This window comes from Choloepus didactylus, chromosome 3 (genome assembly GCF_015220235.1).
Source record: "Choloepus didactylus isolate mChoDid1 chromosome 3, mChoDid1.pri, whole genome shotgun sequence".
NCBI classification, from domain to species: domain Eukaryota; kingdom Metazoa; phylum Chordata; class Mammalia; order Pilosa; family Megalonychidae; genus Choloepus; species Choloepus didactylus.
Window position 1 is genome coordinate 122,349,435 of NC_051309.1, and position 19,188 is coordinate 122,368,622.

General features: G+C 39.3%; 1 protein-coding gene and 1 long non-coding RNA gene across 2 annotated transcripts in view; both read left to right on the forward strand.

Moving 5' to 3' along the window:
- Positions 1-19,188, forward strand: part of FAM241A (family with sequence similarity 241 member A) — a 68,422-nt gene that overhangs the window by 19,919 nt on the left and 29,315 nt on the right. The window lies entirely within an intron of this gene.
- Positions 1,619-7,597, forward strand: LOC119529776. The gene is made up of 3 exons (XR_005215947.1): positions 1,619-2,163; positions 6,299-6,347; positions 6,899-7,597. It is a non-coding gene; the product is annotated as an uncharacterized LOC119529776 (long non-coding RNA).

Sequence of the window (19,188 nt, forward strand, 5' to 3'; positions counted from 1 at the left end):
GATGTCCTTAGATAGTGGTGATGGTGGTGAATACATAAATATGTGTTCTTAGGATGGAAAGTATGGTGGGTGAACAAAACCATCTTAAAAAAAAGAAACAGGTTGATGAGGTAACTTTGAGGGCACTACATTGAGTGAAATAAGTCAGACACATAAGGACAAATATTGTATGGTCTCACTGACATGAACTAATTATAATATGTAAGCTCATAGACATGAAATATAAGTTACCAGGACATAGAACGAGGCTAAAAAATGGGGAGCGGTTGCTTATCATGAGCAGAATGTTCAACTAGGTTGAACTTAAGTGTTTGGAAATGGACTGAGGTGACAGTAGCATGTTATTGTGAAAATAACTAACAGTGCTGAATGGTGTGTGAATGTGGTGGAAAGGGGAAGCTTAGGGTCATGTATGTCACCAGAAGGAAAGTTGGAGGTTAAAAGATGAGAATGTATAAAACGGTGAATCTTGTGGTGGACAATGTCCGTGATTAACTGTGCAAATAGTAGAAATGTCTTTTATGAATTAGAATAAATGTATGACACTATAACTAGAAGTTAATAATAGAAAGGTATATAGGGGGGAAAATATACCTATTGCAAACTATTGCTACAGTTAGTAGTATTTTAACATTCTTTCATCAACAGTAACAAATGTACTATACCAATACTATGAGTCAATAATGGAGAGTGGGTGTTTGGGGATATGGAAGGATTTGAGTTTTCTTATTTTGTCTTTATTTCTATTCTGGAGTAATGAAAATGTTCTAAAAATTGAAAAAAAAAATTGTGGTGATGGATGCACAGCTGTATGATGGTACCATGGGCAATTGATGGTGTACTATGGATCTTTGGATAATTGTATGGTATGTGAACAATCTCAATAAAATTATATATTTTTTTTAAAAAGTGAGTCTTTGCAGGTGACTAAATGCTGTAGTAGAGATATTTTTGATAACCACAGAATCAGTTTGTGGTATATCAGTGCGATAAACACCTATCCTATTAGATAATAAGATGAAAGCAGTTAAGCACACCATATTTTTTTTAGAACAGGGTCTAACTTGTAAACATTTAAAAACATTGCCCTAAGAGTTTTGTTTTGTTTTTGCCAACTTTCCTGATTTAATTTTTTACCAAATCAGCTCCAGTTTTTTTTTCTTTTTCTTTTTTCTTTTCTTTTCTTTTTTTTTTTTTTTTTTTTTTTTGAGTTAAATGCTGGGCATTTTGCTACTCTTACACACTTATTATATTCTACCTTAAAATTACTTATTTGTATATAAGTTGTTTTAACCCCCATACTAGATTGTTAGCTTCTTGAAGTTATGTATTCTTGTTTATCTAATACATTGTGGGTATCAGAAAAACGTTTGTTGAATTGAATTAGTTCTATAAAATGAAAATGTTTCTGCAGTAAAATAATTATATATATTATGTGGAATATTAATGATAGCTGAAGGTGGTTTTATTTGTCCTAATATGTGTTACCATGTTTGGTTTTTTTCTTCCTCTATTTTTTTTCTTCTAGGCTGCCAGTAATTTAATGTAGGGAGTAAGAAGGAGATGGCTTTAATGCTCACAGAGCAGTCTTAATTTACTCTGACAAAATTTATGCATTTTAAAAGTACTTTTGTAGATTATAAATATTGATATAAAGTTTTATGTTTTTTTCTGGAACAATGAGAATGATATAAGGAGTTTTAAGTATGCCAGAAAACTGTTTGAAAGACAGATTTGTTGTATTGAAAGCAACTAAGGGAAAAACAGGACTGTTCTGAAATTTGAATTTCTGGTTAACTTGCCTTAGACTTAATGAAAAACTATGAGTTAATTACCTGCTAAAATACTTGAAAGACTCTCCTGGGCAAAAAATGGAAATTACCTATTTAATGAGGATAACGAGAAAGGTGAAAAGGGTAGCCATTGGTTTTTATTCATTTAAAGATTTGTTTAAAATGTTAGTAGAAGAACCATCTGATTAAATGGATTCTCAAAAGTTGAACTTTTGTACCCAGAATTTGACCATCACAGGACATATGAAGAATAATAAACACTCTTCAAAGTGCTTAAAATCCCAGGAGTGATTCCAGAAAAGTTGCTGTGAACCATTCAGGATTCTCTGATTCAGCCATGCTGGAATTATCCTTCAGTTCACCATAAAAGGTAACTAATGTCCAGAAACAACTGAGACAAGACTTCCAGAACAATGGAGTAAGGAAATCAGATCACCCTTTCCCCAGAAAAACAATTTAACTGGAGAAAAGTTTTAAAAAACAATCATTTAAAGTTTCTGGGAATTTTTCTAAGAGCATACCACAAATGGAGAAGCATTCGTTTAAGAAAATCTGCTAAATTTCAGTAAGAACAATGAGTATTTATGGCATTTGATTCACAACCCACTCCATTACTTCCCCCTCCTAGCTCTGTGTTACAGAAGCTCCCACCCCAGCATGTGCAGCCAGGAAGATGTGGGTTCCCTTCCTCCCTAACTCTCAATCTAGAGTTATTGTTTCACCTTGGAGAGATAGAGTACTAGTGTTTCTCATCCTGCCCCACCCCAGCCCAATGCTGCAGAAACTTTATTCCAGGTAGGCAAAGCCAAGAGTACCAGGTCCTTTATCCCCTAGCCAACCTCCCCTCATAAGGCAGATAACATACTTTATGCCCAGCAATCTGAGAATACTGGGATGCAATCACCCCCCACTCCAACTCACGTGTAGGGTAGAGATTGTACAACAGGAGAGGCAAGGCAAGAAATCCAGGAGCTGGCCCCCACCCAGTCACTGCCTGCTTGTGGAGTGGGATTGTCACTCTGGGAAAAGTGGTTCCTTGCGCCCATCTCTACTGTAGTGGTGCAGTTCTGCCCAGGAGGTAAAGGCAGGCCATAAAGGTGAAGAGCTCCACAGTTTTGCTTGAAAGAATAGACTGTAATGGGAAAAGAGAGTGGAGAACCTTGTGCCTAAGGGTATTACCTAAAATAATATACATCATGATGGAGAACAATTAAGAGGATGCTAGTAGTTCAATATTAAATAAAAACAATGAAGCAGCCAGAAGACTAAAAGAGAAAACCATGGTAAGAGTCAGCCAAAAAGAATCCTCCTGGGAATACAGTCAATTCTGAAGATTGGGAGGCAGTGCACATGTGCTAAACTGTACCTAGTTAAGAACAATCATAGCAGGACATGGGGCACAGTTGAAAGCTGCACACAGACCCACCAACAAAGGGAAGAAACTTCACTGGCACAAGGGATTAAACATAACCTCTGATCAAATGCTGATTAAAAAATAAGCTACTCTGCCTCAGGGTTGACCCTAGCAAGTCAGGCTTTAAAATAATATCAGTCTGGAAAACTGTGTACAGGCCCATGACTGTACTCTCTCAGGAGCAATCAGATTGGGAGCTTCCAAGCTACTAGTCCCTAGCTGAACAAGCGGCAAAGACATAAACTCCCTGAACTGAGATAGCAGCCTTCAAGCCACAGATGCAGTTGATGGTGTAGGGTAAAAATCATCTAGCAAAAGGAACCATCACTGCAGAGGGTTCAGAGGGACAGTGGGATCAATATATAGTGTTTTTACAATATATTATCAAAAATGTCCAGTTATCAACAAAAAATCATGATTCATGGAAAGAAACAGGAACACACAACCCATACACAGGGGAAAATAACAGGTAATGGAAACTGCCTATGAGGGGGCCTAGAGAGTAGACATAGCAGACAAAGACTTCAAAGTAGCTATTATAAAAATATCCGAAGAACTAAAGGTGAACATGCTTAAAGAATGAAAGGGAGGTGTGATGATAGTGACTCATCGAATAGAGAATATAAAAAAAAAAATAGAAATTATTTTTTCATGGAAATTCTGTAGATGAAATTTATAACAACCAAAATGGAAATTCACTAGAGGGGCTCAACAGTATATTTGAGCTGGGAGAAGAAAAAAAATAAGCAAACTTGAAGATAGATCAATAGAGATTACACAATCTGAAGAACAAAGAGAAAAAAAATAATGAAGAAAAATGAACAGAGCCTCAGTGAATTGTTGGACATGATTAAGTACACCAACGTAGAAATAATGGGAGTACCAGAAGAGAGGAAAGAAAGAAAGGGACAGAAAACATATTCTAGGATATAATGGCTGTAGACTTTCCAAAGGTAATTAAAAACATTAATCTACACACCCAAGAAATTCAGTGGAATCCAAGTAGGATAAACAAACACGAAGAGATTTACACCCAAACACATCATAGTCAAAATGTTGAAAGACAAAATCTTGAAAGCATCGAGGGATGAACATTTCCTCACATACAAGGTAACCCAATAAGATTAACAGCTATCTTCTCAACAGAAACAACTGAGGCCAGAAGGCAATAGGACAAAATATTTGAAGTGCTGAAAGTAAAAACTTGAGTATAAGACTCTGATGGTCAGCAAAATTGTTTGTCAAAACCGAAGGTGAAATAAAGACATTCACAGATAAGCAAAAACAGAGAATTATTTTCCATCAGACTTGTCTCACAAGAACTACTAAGGGAAGGTCTTCAGGATGAAAGAAGGTGGCACCAGACAGTAATGTGAATCCATATACAAAAACCAAAGCACCAGTAAAGGTAATTATATATTACAATTTCAAAAAAGACAGTATAATTGCATATGTCTTCTCTTGACTGATTTAAAACAATTGCATAAAACATCATATATGTAATTGTATTGTTGAGCCTTTGACATTGATATGCAATATATTTGACAATATCAGTATGAAGGAAGAAAGTGAGAATCAAGCTGTATTGGAGTAAAGAATTGACACAAGATGATAATTCAAATCCACAAGAAGGAATGAAGAGAACCAGATAGGGTAAATAAGAAGGTTAATATAAATAATTCATTAAATATAAATGTAAGCTCCTTCTCTCAGCCTCTTAAAAACATATTTTACAAATTAATAATTGTGACAATGTATTTTGGGGTTTGTAACACACACAGACATAATTTGTTTAACAATAATAGCACCAAAATTGTGTGTGGCGGGCAGGGGGGTGGGTAGGAGGAGGGAGGGAATGGAGCTATATAGGAGTAAGGTTTCTACATTTTACTGCAGCCATTGCTGTACCTTTGGTTACTGAAGATTGCAAACCTGTCCACCCCCTTCATCCAGTCAAATAACAGAATCAGAAGTCAGGTCTCTGCTGAGTGAGGAATGTGCAGGCCTCAGTCCACCTTCTTGGAAATCTCTAAGAAAATTCTCACAATTCCTTTTTGTTCATTTCTGTAAAGCTGATGACTACCGTTTATCACTGGCTAATTTAAGCATGTGAAACTGTCATTACTGAGGAGCTATTGTGTTGGAAGTCAGCTACTGGTGGGACTTGTGATAGCATCAAGATGCAGACAAGGTCTAGGATGGCCATTTCCTACACTGAGGCAGCAAAAAAAAAATATATGGTGAAATATTGTGTTGGGGTTGGAGTGGTAATTTTTTTTAAAACATTCACTATTTAGGGACATATATGCCACCATAGAGGAGGCTTAGGAGAACAGTAAATATGTATTCTTTTATCTTCTCTTGAGACACTTCCTCATGATTAGGAATCAGGACCATTTCCTTGCTGATAGAAATCCACTTACAAGAACAAAAGTTATGTTTTGGAGCAAAATGGTATGTGTATCTTTGTCAGTGTCAAGGGGAGGGGGCATACAAGCTCAACTAAGCCTCTTGAACCATTTCAGTGCATAATGCTGCCATGTGCTATGGTTGATGCAATAATGAAAACGTTCTGGAATTTAATATTTTGATTAATTGATAAAGCACTTTTTATCTGTTCTTGCCATATTGATTTCCCTGTCATACAGTAATTAGGATCTTCACTACTACTTGTTGGGTACATCTTGCCTAGTTCCAATAGTCATGCATTGACTACCTATGCAGAAGAGGTCTCTTCCATTTTAAGAGGCTCTCCTTGCCCTGCCCCCAAGATTCTCTCTTTTATCTAAATATTTAGATTTTTGCTTTATAAATGGTCATCTCATACTTTATGACTAAGCTTATAAAGAAACTCTTACATAGTGAGTTTAAAAATTAGGATATTGTTATTTAACTGGTATAGTGTCATATTTGTAGTCTCAGTGCACTATCATATGTCATATATCTCTATTTGAGCAAGTAACATAATATCTCTAAGTCTCAGACTCATCATAATACACCTAACTTGTGGGTTGTTTTGAGTTTTAGATAAGATAACATAGGAAACAAACAGTAGATGTTTAGTACAATGATTATTTACCTTGAACCTTAGATGTGAATGAGAAGGATGAGGAGAGCATTGGGACTCACCTGAAACACAGGTATACCTCAGAGATATTGTGGGTTCAGTTTCAGACCACCTCTAAAGCAAGTATCACAATAAAGCAAGGCACTTGAATTTTTTGGTTTCCCAGTGCATATAAAATTTATGTTTACATTATACTGTAGTCTATTAACTGTGCAATACATTTAGCTTTATTTCTAAAAAAAAAAAAAAGAAAAAAGTACATACCTTAATTAAAAATACTTTATGCTAAAAAATGCTAACTATCATCTGAGCTTTCAGCGGATCATAATCTTTTTACTGGTGGAGGGTCTTGCCTCAGTGTTGATGGCTGCTGACTGATCAGAGTGGTGGTCACTGAAGGTTGTGGCTGTGGCAATTTCTTAAAATAAGTCAACAGTGAAGTTTGCCACATCAATTGACTCTTCCTTTCATGAAAGATAACTCTGTAACATGTGATGCTGTTGCATAGAATTTTACCTACGGTAGAAACTCTTTCAAAATTGGAGACAGTCCTCTCAAACCCTGCTGCTGCTTTATCAACTAAATTTATATAATATTCTAAACCTTTTGTTGTCAATTCAACAGTGTTCACTGCATCTTCACCTGGAGTATATTCCATCTCAAGAAACCATTTTCTTTGCTCATCCATAAGAAGTAACTCCTCATCCATTCAAGTTTTATCATGAGATAGCAGCAATTCAGTCACATCTTCAGGATCTACTTCTAATTCTAGTTCTCCTGCTATTTCTACCACATCTGCAGTAACTTTCTCCACTGAAGTCTTGAACTCCTCAAGGTCATCAGTGAGGGTTGGAAACAACTTCTTCCAAACTCCTGGTAATGATATTTTGACCTGCTTCCATGAATCACAGATGTTCTTAATGGCATCTAGAATGCTGAATCCTTTCCAGAAGGTTTTCAGTTGACTTTGCATAAATCCATCAAAGGAATCACTATCATCATGGCATCTATACCTTTACAAAATATATTTCTTAGATAATAAGACTTGAAAGTAAAAATTACTCCTTGATCCATGGGCTGCAGATTGGATATTGTGTTAACAGGCATGAAAACAACATTAATCTCATTGTACATCTCCATCAGCGCTCTTGGTTGACCAGGTACATTGTTAATGAGCAGTAATGTTTTGAAAGGAATACTTTTTTCTGAGCAGAAGCTCTCAACAGTGGGCTTAAAATTGTCGGTAAACCATATTGTAAACAGATATGCTATCATCCACGCTTTGTTGTTCCATTTATAGAGCACAATCAGAGTAGATTTAGCATAATTCTTAAGGTTCCTAAGATGTTCTGAATGGTAAATGTTCCTTAGCTTCAACTTAAAGTCACCAGCTGCATTAGCCTCTAACACGAGAGTCAGCTTGTTCTGTTTTTTTTTTTTTTTTTTTTTTTTGTAAAGCAGTTTTATTGGGATATATTCACATATCATACAATCCATCCAAAGTGTACAAGCAGTGGCTTTTAGTATAATCACAGAGCTATGCATTCATCACCACAATTAAATTTTAGAACTTTTTCATTACTCCAAAAATAAAAGCCCCTAGCAGTCACCTCTCAATCCCTCTATCCTTCCCCTCATTTTGTCCTTTGAAGCTTTGAAACCAGGCATTGACTTCTCCTCTCTAGCTATGAAAGTCCTAGATGGCATCCTATGATATAAGACTGCTTTGTCTACATTGAAAATCTGTTGTTTAGTACAGCAACCTTCAAAGCTAGATTTTCTGGATAATTTACTATAGCTTCTACTTTAGCACTTGCTTCACCTTGTGCTTTTATGTATGAAGATGGCTTCTTTCCTTAAACCTCATGAACCAGCCTCTGCTAGCTTCAGACTTTTCTTCTGTGCTTCCTCACCTCTCTCAGTCATCATAGAATTGAAGAGAGTTAGGGCCTTGCTCTGGATTAGGCTTTGGCTTAAGAGAATGTTGTAGCTGTGATCTTCTATACAGACCACTAAAACTTGCTCCATATCACCAGTCAGGCTGTTTCTCTTTCTTATTCATGTGTTCACTGGAGTAGCACTTTTAATATCCTTCAAGAACTTTTCCTTCACATTCACAACTTGGCTAACTGGTGCGAGAGGCCTAGCTTTTGGCCTAGCTCAGCTTTTGGCATGCCTTCCTCACTAAGCTTAATGATTTCTACCTTTTGATTTAAAGTGAGAGATGTGCAACTCTTCCTTTCACTTGAACACTTAGAGACTATTGAAGGATTATTAATTGGTCTATTTCCAATATTGTTGTGTCTCAGGGAATAAGGAGACCTGAGGAGAGGGAGACAGATGAAGGAACAGCCATTCAGTGGAGCAATTAGAACACACACATTTATCGATTAAGTTTGCTGTCTTATGTGAGCATGATTCGTGGCACCTTAAAACAATTACAGTAGTAACTCAAAGATCACAGATCACCGTAACAATTACAATAATAATGAAAAAGTTTGAAATATTATGATAGTTACCAAAATGTGATACAGAGACACAAATTCAGCACACACATGCTGTTGAAAAAATAGTGCCAATAGACTTGCTAAATGTGGGGTTTCCACAAACGTTCGATTTGTTAAAAGACAAAAAAGCACTATCTGTGGAGCACAATAAAGTGAAGCAAATAAAACAAGGTATGACTATAGAGCTCTTTTTACTGAAAAGTGAGAAAGAAGGCTGAATTAGTAGGATGGTTATATGGAATACCTTGTAAGGCCTTGTAATCTAGACGGAAGTGCCTGCAATATGGCAGGCACTGAAAATACAGCATTTAAGGAAGGAAACAAGATTTTTGCCTTTTTACTAATTATAGGCCAGTGAGAAAGATAGACATGAATCAAATAGTCACACAAACAAAACATTCAATTCATCAGTGATAGGATAGCTATGTGGAGTGACAAGACCATTTAATAAGATTTTCTAGCAGAGAGATCGAGACAAGCTTTCTTGAGATCCAAAGAATGAAAAGAGGATAGAACATACCTGGCAGCAGGAATAGCTTATAAAAAGCTCTGGATTAGGAAAAAGAAAGTAAATAAAAGGGACTAAAATTAGGCCTATAAGGCCAAAATCGAGTAAGGGAGGGAGCAAGGTGTATGATGAGGCTGAGTGAGATAGGTAGGTGGAATCATATTGGAAGAAGTAGATTTGGGAGATATTGGTTAAAATCATTAGGATCCACTGATAAATTGGATACAGGAAAAGAGGAGGGGAAAGGTATGATAGATCATTCATAGGTTTCTGCCTTATAGAAGTTAAGGATGGATTTCATTCCCAAGATACCATTCATTGAATGAAGATCAGGTTTGAAAAGGAAAATCAAGGGTTTGGACTTTAATATGTTCAATACTGAGGAACATTCAGGATATCCAAGTTTACATGTTAAGAAGGCAGTTGAATATATGGGCCTAGAGTGCAAAGAAAAGTCTGGGCTAGAAATATTTAAATTGTTTATTTATTTGTGATAATTGTAACTTTAGAGTTTGGATGAGCTTATTTGGGAAGAGAGTATATAGTAAAAAGAGATGAGGCTTAGGACCAGAGTTTAAGGACCAGTATTCAATAGCTGTGTTGAGGATGATGAACACACAAAGGAGACTGAGAAGGAGTAGCCAGAGAGATGAAAATAGAATGAGGAGAATGTGAAATAAAATTCGAAAGAGGAGAAACAGTAGTCCTTTGTCATGGATGTGGCTTAGTGGTCAAGTAAAATAAAGACTGAAAAGTGCCTACTTTATTGATATGGCAATTTATTGGTAACCTGATCAAGAGCTGTTTTGGTGGTATAATGAGGACAGAAGCCAGATTGGTGTAGGTAGAGATGTGAATGGAAAATTGTACTGGTTTGCTAATGCTGCCATTATGCAAAACACCAGACATGGATTGGCTTTTATAAAGGGGGTTTATTTGGCCTAAAGTTACAGTCTTAAGGCCATAAAGTATCCAAGGTAAGGCGTCAGCAGTAGGGTACCTTCACTGGAGAAAGGCCATTGACATCCAGAAAACCTCTGTTAGCTGGGAATGCACATGGCTGGCATCTGCTTGCTTCCAGGGTGTTTCAAAATGGCGTTCTCCAGAACACCAGCTTTCAACGGCTGACTTCAAAATGTCTCTCTGCTGCAGCAAGTTTCTGGGCCTGTGTGGCTCTTTTATATAGCTCCAGTGATTTAATTCAGATCCACCCTGAATGGTTGGGGTAACACCTCCATGGAAATGATCCAGTCAGAGGTCTTACCCACAGGTGATTGAGTCACAGCTCCATGGAAACTACCCAATCCAAATGTTGCAGCCTAATCAAAGACTGACTATGTCTGCCCCTACAATATTGCTTCAAAGAACATGGTGTTTTGGGGGACATAGTACATCCAAACCAGCACAAAGATTATCAAGAAACAATTCTCCTGTGGGTTTCTTGCATTCTTGTATATACTGTTAGAAGAGGCACTAAGAGCTTTTGTTCAGGACTCTTCTTTTTCCTGGATGTTTGTTAAGCAACAGCCTTGGAAGATAGAGATAGTGTCTCCAAAGGTTGGTCAGTGTATTAGCCAGGGTTCTCCAAAGAAACAGAACTGAGAACTAATCAAGAGATTTATTACAGGAATTGGGTCACGCAACCATGAGGATTGTCTAGTCTGAATTCTGTAGGGCAGGCCCCAAGTTGGGAACTCTGATGAAGGTGATGATTAATTTTCCCAGAGAAGCTGGCTGCTGAAATCATCTGTTTTCCCTTTAAGGCCTTCAACTGATTAGATGAAACTTCTGTCTCATCTGAAGATTGCTGAAGGCCATCTTCTTTGTTGATGGTAGATGTAATCTGCCATAGATGCAATTAATTATTTAAATCCACAAAATAACCTCACAGAAACAATCAGTCCAGTTCTTGACCAAACAACTGGACACCATAACCTAGCCAAGTTGACACTTGAAATTAACTATCACAGTCAAGTATCCCTTGTCAATTCAACACCTATACACATCTCTTTAAACCATACTTAATCTCTGAAGAAAGATAATAACATAGTCATACTTTGACCTAACATAGCTGCTCTGTGTACAACAGGAAAAGTACTAACCCTTCCCAAAAAGAGAATGCAAGTCCTGGAGTAACATTCACTCTTAAATTTGATATGCTGTAACTTAAATTCTGTAACATAAAGTTAATACAATTTATGCTATATGACAAAGGGAAAGATGGGGAAAAACAAAAATACTGTTTTATGTATATAAACAAATATTCATAACAAAACAAAGGAGAAATAATCACAATTATAGTCCTCATTTCTGCAACTGGTCATGTGGTAGTAGCTCCTATTTCTGACTACCTTCTTGCACTACTCATACCATTTTCCCTTTACCCTCAGCAAACAGCTAGTAATGGTTCTTTGCCTGGTAGGGTATTCCAAACCTTCATTCCTGTAGGATCTTGGCTCTTACTAGTTCTGCCTGGTGTTCTAGTTTGCTAATGCAGCCGGAATGCAGAACACTAGAGATGGAATGGCTTTTATAAAAGGGGGTTTATTTGGTTACACAGTTACAGTCTTAAGGCCATAAAGTGTCCAAAGTAACACATCAGCAATCAGGTGTCTTCACTGGAGAATGGCCAATGGTGTCTGGAAAACCTCTGTTAGCTGGGAAGGCACGTGACTGGCATCTGCTCCAAAGTTCTGGTTTCAAAATGGCTGTCTCCCAGGACATTCCTCTCGAGGCCACAGCTCCTCTTGAAAATGCCACTCTCGGTTGCTCTTGGGATATTTGTCCTCTTTTAGCTTCTCTGGAGCAAGAGTCTGCTTTCAACGGCCATCTTCAAACTGTCTCTCATCTGCAGTTCCTGTGCTTTCTTCAAAGTGTCCCTCTTAGCTGTAGCTCCTCTTCAAAATGTCGCTTAGCTGCACTGAGTTCCTTCTGTCTGCCAGCTCATTTATATGGCTCCAGTGATTCAATTTAGACCCACCCTGAATGGGTGGGGCAACACCTCCACAGAAATTATCCAGTCGGAGTCATGAGCCACAGTTGGGTGGGGCACATCGCCACGGAAACACTCAAAAAATTACAATTTAATCCATAGTGATACGTTTGCCCACAGATTACATCAAAGATAATGGCGTTTTGGGGGACATCATACATTCTAACCAGCACACCTGGATTGGGCTGTTGCAGTTTTCCATTGACTTTAATCACAGGTTTGGTAGTACCAAGAAACCACCATTCTGGTTTGCTAATACTGATGTTATGCAAAATACAAGAAATGGATTGGCTTTTATAAAGGGGGTTTATTTAGTTGCAGTCCTAAAGCCATAGAAGTGTCCAAACAAAGGCATCAACAGTAGGGTACCTTCATTGAAGGATAGGCCAATGGCATCTGGAAAACTTCTGTTAGCTGGAAAGGCACGTGGCTGGCATCTGCTTGCTCTCAGCTTGCATTTCTGTATGGCCATCCTCCAGTGAAGGTACCTGATTGCTGATGTGTTACCTTGGACACTTTATGGCCTAAGACTGTAATTGTGTAACCAAATAAACCCCCTTTTATAAAAGCCATTCCATTTCTGGTGTTTTGCATTCTGGCAGCATTAACAAACTAGAACACAGGTCAACTCTTCTTTACCTCTATTTTGTGGTAGCAATCCTATTTCCCCTTGATAATCAGGGTCAATCACCCCAGCCAGTGGAGTAATTCCCTTCATTAGCTGTTGATTCAGAGGCATGAGGTGCCCAAAGTGGACAGGTGAGCTTAACTTCCAGTTCATTACACTCGTGTCTTCTGGTGGAAGCACTCCTCCTTTTGGAACTAATACCTGTAGAAAAGCAGAGAATAAGGTTGTGGGTACAGGAAGCAAGAATTTTTTGCTAGTGGAGCACTAGGGATAACAGTGAGTGGTGCTATTCCCATTCCCACCCCTTGATACCTGGACCTGTGAATCCTGACTGTAGGAAAAACAGCACCATAGAGTGGATGCTGATTTAGAGCATATGTAGCCTCCTGGAGAACACTGACCCAACCCTGTTAGGTATTGCCACCAAGTTGGCACCATAATTGAGTCTTCCACAAGGCCATTCCACAGTGCTATCAATCCAGCTGCCTCAGAGTGATGCAGAACATGGTGAGACCAGTGAATGCCATGAGCATGTTCCCATTCCTGCACTTTATTTGCTATGAAGTGGGTTCCTTGATCAGAAGTAATGCTGTGTGAAATATCATAATGGTGGATAAGGCATTCTCTAAGCCCACAGATGGTAGTTTTGATAGAAACATTGCGTGTAGGAAAGGCAAATCCATATCTGGAGTATGTGTCTATTCCTAAGAACAAAATGCTGCCCCTTCTATGATGGAAGTGGTCCAATGTAATCAACCTACCACTGGGTAATAGGCTGATTACCTCAGGGAATGGTACCATATTGAGGATTGAGTATTGGTCTCTGCTGCTGGCAGATTGGGCACTCAGCAATGGCTGTAGCTGGGTCAGCCTTGGTGAGTCCAGCTCTACAACCATGGTCACTTTGTTCTTGAGTCCATTGGGCAATGACAAGAGTGGCTGAGGAAAGAAGCCAATTGGTATCCACAGAATGTGTCATTCTCTCTACTTGATTAAAACCCCTCTGCTAAAGTCACCTTGTGGTGAGCATTCACATGGGACACAAATTTCTTCATTTTTCACCCATCTGGAGAGGTCTGTCCACATACCTTTACCCTGGCCTCTTTGTCACCAATTTTCCAGTCATGTTCCTTCTGAGTCCCTGACCATCCAGCCAAACCATTGGCCGCAGCCCATGAATCAGTATACAAATGCATCTCCAGCCATTTATCCTTCCAAGCAAAATGAAAACTAAGCACACCGTTCAAAATTCTGCTCAATGGAAAGATTTCTCTTCACCACTGTCCTTCAGGAATGTCCCAGAAAGGGGCCATAGTGCTCCAGCTGTCTACTTTTAGGTGATACCTGTATGTCATACAGAACCACCTGTAAACTGGGCTTGAATTTTCTCTTCTTGGTCAACTGATTGTAGGGTGCTCCCCCAAGCTATGGACTGGAAAAGAGAAAGTTAGATGGCATTTGGGCCACTTCATGTAACTTGTTCCTACAGGACCTGCTCGAGTCTGATCTCATATATACCAAGTCCATGATAGAGTGTTACTCTGCATGGCCAACTTTATGGCTTGGTCTGTCAGCCAACACCCAGTTCGTGATCAGCAACTCAGGTCTCATGGTAACTTGGTGACCCATGGCTAGGCATTTGGTCTTCACTAAGGTCCAGCAACAGGTCCAAAACTGTTTTCTAAAAGGAGAGTAGTTATCTTCAGATGATAACAGAACTTTGCTCCAAAATCTTAAGGGTATGAGGTGTGGTTCTCCTTTTGGGGCCTGCCAAAATCTCCTAACAGTATCTCTATTTGCCATTAAAACTTCTAACATCATTGGATCTACTAGATCATATAGACCAAGTGGCAGAGCAGCTTGCATAGCAGACTGGACCTGTTGTAGAGCCTCACCCTGTTCCAGTCCCCACTCATAACTAGCAGCTTTTTAGATCACTAAGTAAATGGAACATGTTGCCTCCACAGTCCAAAAAGGCCAACTAGACATTGAGTCTCTTTTTTGGTAGTAGCAGGGGCCAGATGCAACAGCTTATCCTTCACCTTGGAAGGGATATCTCAACATGCCCCGTAGTACTGGATGCCTAGAAATTCCACTGAGAGGGACATCCCCTTAATTTTTGTTGGATTTATCTCCCCCCACTGACATATAAATACCTTATCACTGTATCTACAGTAGTTGCTACTTCTTGCTCACTAGAGCCTATCAACATCTATATAATGAACCAGTGTGATACCTTGTAGAAGGGAAAAACAATCAAGGTCCCTGCAGACTGGATTATGACATAGGGATGATATACCCTTGAGGTATACATCCCTGAGGTAGGACAGTGAAAGGGTGTTGCTGGCCTTGCCTGATGAAAGCAAACTGTTGCCGGTGATCTTTACCAACAGGTATTGAGAAAAAGTATTTGCCAGATCAGTAGCTGTATACCAGGTACCAAAGGATGAGTTGATTTGCTCAAGCAGTGATAACACATCTGGAACAGCAACTGCAATTGGAGACACCATCTGGTTATGTTTATAGTAATCCACTGTCATCCTCCAATATCTGTCTGGTTTCTGCGCAGGCCAAATAGGAGTGGTGGTGGCATTAATCTCTGCAATCCCTTTAAGAATGCAGTATTGCTTTTGATTTACTATTATGGTAGAAAGAAGGAGTTCTGGTGGCTTCCTCTTTGCCTTTCCTACCATTATAGCCCCATTCCACAAGCCAGGGAAGCAATGTAGGGATCCTGTGAGTTGTATATCTATTCCAATTATGCATTCTCAAACTAGGGAAACTAGAATGGGTCTTGGGGCCCACTGTGAGATGGACCTGAGCTAAAACTCCATTGATTATCTGACCTTCATAAGCCCCTACTCTGAGTGTTGGACCACAGTGACATTTTGGGTCTCCTGGACTTAATGTTAGTTAGAAGCCCGTGTCTTAATAATCCCCAAAAGGTCTTATCATTGCCTTTACCCCAGTGTACAGTAACTCTGGTAAAAGGCTGTAGGTCCCTTTGGGGAAGGCTAGGAGAAAGAGTAACAGTGTACGTTTTTAGCAATATAACAGGGTCCTTCCCCAAAGGGTCTGTTTGGTTTGCTAAAGCTGCTGAAATGCAATATACCAGAAATGGGTTGGGTTTTATAATGGGGATTTATTAATTTACAAATTTACAGTTCTAAGGCCATGAAGTGTCCAAATTAAGGCATAAACAGGATGGTAACTTTTCTGAAGAAAGGCCACTGGCATCCAGAGTTCCTCTATCAGATAGCAAGGCACATGGCCAGTATCTCCTGGTCCTTCTCTCCTGGGTTTCATTGCTTTCAGCTCCTGGCTTCAGTAGCTCTCTCATCTCCTCTGGGGGCTTTCCTCTTAAGCTCTGGGCATGTCTCTCTCTCTGAGCTCTCTGGGATCTCTCTGTCCTTTTTCCTCTCAAAGGACTCCTAAAGAAGGGATTAAGACGCACCTTTAATTGGGTGAGTCACATCTCAGTTGAAACAACCTAATCAAAAGGTCCCACCCACAATAGGTCGGCACCCACAAGAATGGATTAAAAGAACATGGCCTTTTCTGGGGTACATAACAGCTTCAATCCAGCCCTGGGACCCATCCTTTCCTTTATTCAAATGACTCTAGATCTGTAAATTGTCTCAAGTCTGGGAATTTATTGAGGTGCCATGACTCTGTTTTTGTGATTCAAGTTAGACTTTTGTTCACTTGACATAGAATTTTTCTGCTTATACAGATCAAGTAAGAATTTAGTAGACAGTTCATCTATTTCACTTCTATGTACCCCATGATCAACTAGCAAACACCATAAATCTCTTTGAGTCGGACTATTCTGTTTACTGCTATGACTCTGCTGTCCATTATGGTAGCCGCGCCCAACTTGTCTATGGTGATTAAGTGCCACCACTTGGATCCTACCAGCCTGGAATTCAATCATCCCCATTGTGTTTAAGGATCCAGGTTCAGTGGCAGCAGTTCCCACAGTCATATCTGACCTACAGAGAAGAGTGACCGTAGAGCCCTTCTGTGATGATGGAGCTGCCCTCACTAATTTATTCTTCACAGTTGTGAAAGGTGTGTTCTCTGGACATATCTCAGGTGGGTGAGCAGGTCTTACATGATAAATTCACTTTAAAATTCCAGTCTCTTTAAGCCTTTGGATCCCCTTATCCACATTATACCAGGGCAGTTCTGGCATTCTAACTTCAGCTAATGTCAACATTGAATCCAGAATCTCTGCTTAGTGAACCCATATCAATAAATTCAGCTTGAGCCAACTTTATATTCTTTCCACCATTATCCCATACCCTTAATATCTATTCCCACTTACTTCCCTGATTTCTGTCTATGGAAAAATCATGCAGATCTTTTGGAGTATAGTGTAACTCCTCATGGGTCACACTTTGTACCTCACCTTTCAGGGCCTGTTGAGACTTCAGTCTAGTTATAGGTCTGGAGGGGTGGTGGGGGTGGATCATCAGAGAAATTAGCAGTACCTTGTACTTGTAAGCCAACTTCCGCAGGGCATTTGTGCTGGTTTGAATCTGTTATTTACCCCATAAAAGACTATGTTCTTTTCTTTTTTTTTTTCATTTTATTGAGATATATTCACATACCATCCAGTCATACAAAACAAATCGTACATTTGATTGTTCACAGTACCATTACATAGTTGTACATTCATTACCAGAATCAATCCCCGACGCCCTCATTACCACGCACACAAAAATAACCAGAATAATACTTAAAGTGAGAAAGAGCAACTAAAGTAAAAAAGAACACTGGGTGCCCTTGTCTGTTTGTTTGTTTGTTTGTTTCCTTCCCCCACCTTTCCACTCATCCATCCACAAACTAGACAAACAGGAGTGTGATTCCTATGCCCCCCCCAATCCCACTGTCCCCCCTCATAAGCCACATTTGTATACAATTGTCTTCAAGATTCATGGGTTCTGGGTTGTAGTTTGATAGTTTCAGGTATCCACCACCAGCTACCCCAATTCTTTAGAACCTAAAAAGGGTTGTCTAAAGTGTGCATAAGAGTGCCCACCAGAGTGACCTCTCGGCTCCTTTTGGAATCTCTCTGCCACTAAAGCTTATTTCATTTCCTTTCACATCCCCCTTTTGGTCAAGAAGATGTTCTCCATCCCACGATGCCAGGTCTGCATTCCTCCCCGGGAGTCGTATTCCACGTTGCCAGGGAGATTCACTCCCCTGGGTGTCTGATCCCACGTAGGGGGGAGGGCAGTGATTTCACCTTTCAAGTTGGCTTAGGTGGAGAGAGAGGGCCACATCTGAGCAACAAAGAGGCATTCGGGAGGAGGCTCTTAGGCACAATTATAGGGAGGCCTAGCCTCTCCTTTGCAGCAACAGTCTTCCCAAGGGCAAATTCCGTGGTAGAGGGCTCAACCCATCAAACCACCAGTCCCCTATGTCTGTGGGCATGTTAGCAACCATCGAGGTAGGGCAGACCAATACCCCTGCATTCTCCACCAGCTCCTCAAGGGGGCTCTGCATATTTTTTTCCTTGTTTGTTTGTGTTTTTTTTAACCTTTTTTTTTTCTAAATCAACTGTATGAAAAATAAAAAAAAAAATAAAAAAAAAACAACATACAATAAAAGAACATTTCAAAGAGACCATAACAAGGGAGGAAGAAAAAGACAACTAACCTAAGATAACTACTTTATTTCCAACGTGTTCTTACTCTACCCCAAGAAAGTAACCTAATATAGCAACATTTCTGTGAACTTGGTCCTACTATACCCATCAGAAATTAACAGACCATAGTCATTTCTGGGCATTCCCAGAACATTAAATTTACCCATGATAGCTTATCTGTTCTTCTTGGATTATTATTCCCCTTCCTTAATTGCTCTCTATTGCTAGTTCCCCTGCATTCTACATTATAAACCATTTGTTTTACATTTTTCAAAGTTCACGTTAGTGGTAGCATATAATATTTCTCTTTTTGTGCCTGGCTTATTTCACTCAGCATTATGTCTTCAAGGTTCATCCATGTTGTCATATGTTTCACAACATCGTTCCTTCTTACTGCCATGTAGTATTCCATCGTGTGTATATATCACATTTTATTTATCCACTCATCTGTTGAAGGACATTTGGGTTGTTTCCATCTCTTGGCAATTGTGAATAATTCTGCTGTGAACATTGGCGTGCAGATATCTGTTCGTGTCACTGCTATCCGATCTTCTGGGTATATACCGAGAAGTGCAATCGCTGGATCGAAGGGTATCTCTATATCTAGTTTTCTAAGAAACTGCCAG